Here is a 6,291-nt window from a genome sequence, read left to right on the forward strand (position 1 = left end):
GGATAGGAGTGAGGAAGAGGGAAAGGGGAATTTAACATGCCCTAATGGTTCTTCAAACAGTTGGAGCCTCCTTTGACTTGTACCATCACTTGAGGGTGAGCAATAACCTGAGATACCACAGCTGAAAAGGCCCACAGACAGACTCACCCCACCACCCAAACTCTACTGACAAAGTAATACACAGACCCTGGTGCCCTCATACTGGTCTACCAGTGAAAAAGGGAACAGGACACTCAGAGGGGGATATCAGAGGCCCTCTCAGGAAAGCTGGAAGCCAAAATGAGACAGATTACAGGATGTTTGTCATCCTGCTTTGGCTTATATGAGCTTAGTCATGAATTCTTTGTAATGAGAGGTGGCAATAATGTTTGCAGAGAAAGTCAGCTTCCTCCAGTAATAAACTGGTTTGATCTACCAATACAGCAAGAGTAAAATGCAAAAAGCAGGCAAGATCACTCTGTGAGGGTGTGGTGGAAGTTCCTGCAGGCACAGGATTGGGTGCCTCATATGAGATCAGTGATATTGTCCCCTTTAAATGAGGCAGCATCGCCTTCAGGTGCACCAGTCACCTGCCAGTGCTGGTCAGGGCCAGCAGCCACCAAACAAGAAGCATCCATGTGACTTCTCATGGTGCTGCATCCCATCCTGTCCTTTCCTCGTGTGACAGCAGATTCAGGTGGCCAAAGGGACAGAAGGACACTCACTACTTAGTTTGGACATGCACAGCAGCGGCCTCTCAGGGATCTCAGGCATGGCTGGGAGATGTGATCTTATTTTCAGCCTGGTTATCTCTCCTCAGAGCCCTGGGCATACAACCTGGATCAAAACTTCAGAAGTGAACACACTTCTGTGGGGGATGGGGGATTCAATACCATGGAGTTGGGCTTTTGTGACTGTCTATGGCCACCAAACCAAGCCCAGCATCTGTGTGATGGTGCCAAGCAGCTGTGACACTGAGCCAGGCAGCAGAGGAACCAAATGCACGAGGCAGATCTGGTTACTCTCCTCTGTTCTTGACGCTAATCATCTCCATCCCACACCTGTGACCTAAGCTGGTGCTTCTCTTTCTCTCCGAGCTGATGACTGTGAAGTGTGCTCAATAATTCAAGAGGGCCCCAGCTCATCTTTCCAGGGAACCAAGTCAGCCCTAGAGTCCCATCCTAGAGAGGAACCTTCTCCTTTGTCCCTTCAAGACTGCCAGAAGGCACTCTACACCTGTTTTAGAGAATAATCACTTTCTCTGTGGTTGCAAACATGATGGTTAACACAAATTCAACCAGGGAAGACAGCAGAGGTGACTGTATCAATACTACATCCACACCAGAAGGCAAAGAGGTTCTGTAGCCTCTTGTGAGCTGGAACAGGCACAGAAAAAAAGAAGTTGTGCAGATCAGAAACTGCAGCCAGGGCTGGAGATCTAGAAAACTCAGAGCTTCGAGTGAGCAGCCTCAGTCTATCATCATCTTGATATCTGTCATCCACTTTCCTCAAGCCCCAGGGTCTCCACAGCAGTGTGGAAACCAAAACAATCTGCACCATTGTCCCAGAGCTCTATCAAGAAGAGGGAGAGAGCATCATCTCTTGCCTTCAGCTCCTGAAAACTTAAGGTAGCAGAGAGGGGTTTCCAGCTCACACAGTGCCCCCCCCCCCCCCCCCACCTGAGCAGCACTGCTGCCTTCCCAACAGCAAGCAGAGAGGAGCCTGTGTATTTTTCAGTCAGGAGAGCCATCAGCCTTACTCCTCTCCCCTGACAGTCTCACCTTTCATAAGGCAATGAAAGGGCAGCGAGAAGGAAGAATGCTGAGAGACAGAGGAACACATTTCCCAACTTACTATTTGACTGATCAGCCCAAAACTGCACTATTTGGCACAGAAAACAGACAGGTCTCAGCCACAGAGGCCAGCCTGCTCTCCCTCCTGCCTCTGTTACTAGCAGCCAAGTGAAGTGTAAAGGCTAATGGCTCAGCAGCAGCTGAGAAGGGTAAATGAGAAGTAGCTGTATTAACTGCTTTGGCACACCCAAGGTGCAGCCAGCCCTGGACTCTCTTCTTATTTAGGCAATTAATTGTGCTTATCTGTGTAGACTCTCAGACATAACACAGGTGGTGGGATGAGAAAGCAACTCCACTGAAGAGAAAGCTCCCCCCTTCCCTTGACTACTTAGGTGAAGCTGACAGGGTGAATTGTTTGGATCAGCTGGAGATCTTTGGAAGCCTGTCTGTGTTTTGTTGCCCTCTCTCTTGTGTTGCTTTGCTGTTTCCTTACAGAAAGAGGCCTGTGGCACTGAAAGCACTCCGGTGGCACAGAGGTTTCAGCCAGGCCTTGACTAGTGGGGCTGGAGACAAGAGAAGCACTGGCTGAGGAAATGAAGGGGATCTTCTTTGTTTTCCACCTGTTTTCAACATGTCAGGCTTGCAGAGGCTGTGCAGGTGGGATTACAGCTGCCCAGCCCTGGACGTGCTGAAGGCACCAAGGCTCCTGGGGATGGTCCTGGAGGAAGTGATGGGAAAGAAGAAGCCCTGGGGAAGCTCACAGCCCATCCTCTCACAAGTGCTGTAAAGAACAGCTCAAGTTGCCTATGGGGAGGGACTTCAATGGGAAATGTTGTTTGCTTTAGTTCCTCCAAATTGAAGGCTCTTTGCTTCACATTTCCATACTCGTAAAAGCTTAGCTAGACAAGACAAAAATGCAGATGCTTTCTGGGCATAACTAGTCTCAGCACTATTCTCCCTTCTTCCTTTCCCAGTGCTCCTGCCCTTAAGGGTTTGCCTTAACCAGCAATAAGAAAACAAAAGCCAGTGCCATGGAGGACTGTAGACAAGAACTTCCCCAAAGAAACAACACACTATCATTGTAACTCCCTTCCCCAAAGCCACCCTCGATGTGAACAGCTCTGGGGAGGACTCAGCAGCCTGTCATCCTTTCCCTTGCTTCATTCCACAGGACCAGTGCTTAGTCACAGCCCAGTGAGTTCCCTCCCCAGTCTCCTTCCTTTGCCACATCTTTGTGCCGTCACTTGCATCCAGGTCTCACCCCTAAACCAGGAGGTTTAACCTGAGGCAAATACAACAAGCCAAGCAAGAAACCTGTCTCCCAAGTGTTAATTATCCACAGAGTGGTTCCCAGGTACAGATCAGTCTGCAACAGCAGCCAGTGGGATGAGGTACTGTCAGGGAGTCATTGCAGGTGGTGATGCCACAGAGCTGGGCTGCACAGCAGGACAAAAGAGACCTGGACCAAATCTTCCTTATCTTTCTGCTTGTTGGAGCCACTTCCTTCTGGAAGGTGGGCACTGGGGTCTCCACAGCCATCACAAGCAGGCAGGCAATGCAGGCTCCTGAACTGACTTTGCTCCAAGCCATGCATGTCTCAAAGCTCCTATAAACTCAGTCAAATATCAAGCTATGGTGTGGTTTACCTGCTGTGAGTCATCTCCTGAATAGCTAGTGCCAGACAGACGAATGTTCACTGATGACTCACTGTTTCAGGACCCCTTAAAAAACACTCCCAAGTCATAAAAACCCACATCCTACTTTCCCTTCATGCCAACATGAATAACACATGGCCCCGCTGAAGCCGTGGGAAATGGTTTGTCTGGCAGAAGATGAGGGCTGCACTGGGATTTTGGAGGTGAGGAGAGCAAAGAGTTAAGTTACTGAGTTGGAAGGACAGCTGCTGCGACAGAGAGAGGTTCCCAGCACAAGAGCTTGACCTCAGGACTAATCTTAACTAAAGTTTTAATTACTCAACCTCTACAGAAGAATCTGGACAAGCTTAGAAACTGTGCTACTGGCACAGGGGTAGGATGCATCCCTCCTACTGCAGAAGACCAAAAAAGTGGTCTTTAAAGGTCAAATAAATGAGCCAGAGGCACCTGCTAAGCAGAAAAAACCAAAGGTTGGAATTTAAGAATATAGAGAATATAAAAAGTAAGATCACATACTTAGGAAGCTGTCACAAAAAATCTAGCTGGGGACTGCTCAGCTGAAAATGGCAGAGAACAAGGCCAAGATCCATAAAACATGTACATGTTCACCAGGTGGCTCTGCAGTGAGCCTATGAATGACACTAATATCATCCCAAGAAGTATCCAGCAATGTATTTCCAGCAGAGAGAAAGACTAAATAGCTGGCAATGGTGACCCAATCTTTAGACTGTGGCATAGAATTCTGTAACACATGTTTAATTATACAACCTGGCAAACTGTGCAGAAAAAGGAGCATTGGGCTAACAGAAGGGAGATGGAGGCTCCACCATGAAAGAGCTGATTGAAAGCTCACGGCTTGCTTGCACTACCAAAGTGAAGGAAGGAGTTAAGATATCAGTTCACTAAAATAAATACAGCTGGAGAAGACAAAAGGAGAGAAGATTTTGAAAGGAAAGGACAATGCTGAAAAAAAAAACCAAAAAAGACTGTAAAGTAACTATAAATACATTTTGGATGATGAGAAGGAAAGCTTGCACAGCCTTCTGCTGAGAGCATAGAATGGTGTCAGTTGAAAAAAGACCTTTAAGATGATGGAGTCCAACCCCTCCCCTCACCCTGCCAAGCCCATGGCCCTCAGCACCCCAGCTCCACAGCTTTGGGATCCCTCCAGGGCTGGGCACTCCCCCACTTCCCTGGGCAGCCTGGCACAGGGGCTGACACCCCTCTCAGGGAAGTGCTCACTATCTCTTTTCAAAGATATGCCACTCAATACCGTCTCACATTTACTGCTGTTGTTTTAAGTGATGCAATGTTTCATTACAAATAGTGTCCGAGCAAATTACAAGCACTCCCAGCTTCTCTAAGGATTACAACCGAGGGCTAAGAGCAGTTTACCTGGGGGCTTTAGCAATGTTTACAGGCAGAGTGGGTGAGGGACACTGGTGTATCTCTTGAACAGAGGAATTTGGTCACAGATCTGCAAGCGGAAGCAGGGAGAAAACACACAGAAGTGATGGAAGGCAGCCTCTGTGTTCCTGTGGCCCTTCACAGCACCATTCTGCAAGGCATGGGCAGGATAAATTGCCCATGGCTGAGCTATCCCAGGCTGAAGAGAGCAGTGAAATGTTGCTTACCAGTGGGGGGTGATTACTAACCGTGTTCACTGCTGTGGTGGTGGGGCTCCCACTGCATGGGCAGCCTCAGGGCATGCTGCTGAACCCAGCACTCAAAAGGGATGTAATTCCCTAGGAGCAGGGAATTAATGACTTTGAGATGCCTGCACTGAGCATGAAACCTCTGGCAGCAGCGATGGCATTGTCAACGTGGCTGTGGGCTAGCAAACCCTGCTCTAACGGTGCTGTGTGCCACATAGCTGGCCATGCCAGAGTAGGAGGGCTCTTCTGGGGCAGTTCAGCTGCAACCTGCCTTGCAACTCACATCAAAACAAAGCCAGGTTTGGGAAAAGGCAGCCTAGTGCAAGCCAGTTGCTTGAGTTAGTAGTCACTCGCTGTAGCATGGCTACCTGGCACACATTTTACCAGGAGCTGAGCTGGTGGTAACAGCCTCATCCTTTGTAGCTGGAGAAATCTGAAACCCCAATGGCATCCTGGGGGCATCAAGGAGAGTGTGGGCAGCAGGTCAAGGGAGGTTCTGCTCTCACTATCCTCTGCCCTGGTGAGGCTTTGTCTGCAGATCTGTGTCAAGTTCTGGGCTCCCCAGCTCAAGAGGGACAGAGAACTGCTGATGAGAGGCCAGTGCAGGGCCACCAAGATGATCAGGGGACTGGAGCATCTTCCTTATGAGGAAAGGCTGTGGGAACTGGGGCTGTTCAGCCTGGAGAAGAGGAGACTGAGGGGGGATGTCATCAGCACTTACAAGTACCTAAAGGGTGGGTGTCAAGAGGGTGGCACAACACTTTTTTCTGTAGAGGCAATTGACAGGACAAGCAGTAATGGGCACAAGCTGGAATACAAAGAGTTCCACTGGAACATGATGAAAAACTCCTTTGGTGCTGAGGTGAGGGAGCCCTGGCCCAGGCTGCCCAGGGAGGGTGTGGAGGCTCCTTCTCTGGAGGTTCCCAAACCCACCTGGACACGTTACTGTGTGACCTGCTGGAGGGGAACCTGCTTTAGCAGGGGCTTGGGCTGGGTGAGCTCTGGAGCTCCCTTCCAACCCCCACCACTCTGTGATTCTGTGATTTTATGTGAGCCAAAGTACGCTCCCACGGGGAGGGAACCCTCATTCCCTTTGCCAGGGAATGGAAGCCGGTATCAGCCCTGCTCTCCTCCCCTTCCTCTTACGCAACCCAGCACTCAGGGGAGTGACCTGGCATTTTTTTCCCCCTGCCTTCTCTCCGGGAGTTG

Source organism: Colius striatus, chromosome 6, assembly GCF_028858725.1.
Source record: "Colius striatus isolate bColStr4 chromosome 6, bColStr4.1.hap1, whole genome shotgun sequence".
NCBI classification, from domain to species: Eukaryota; Metazoa; Chordata; class Aves; order Coliiformes; family Coliidae; genus Colius; species Colius striatus.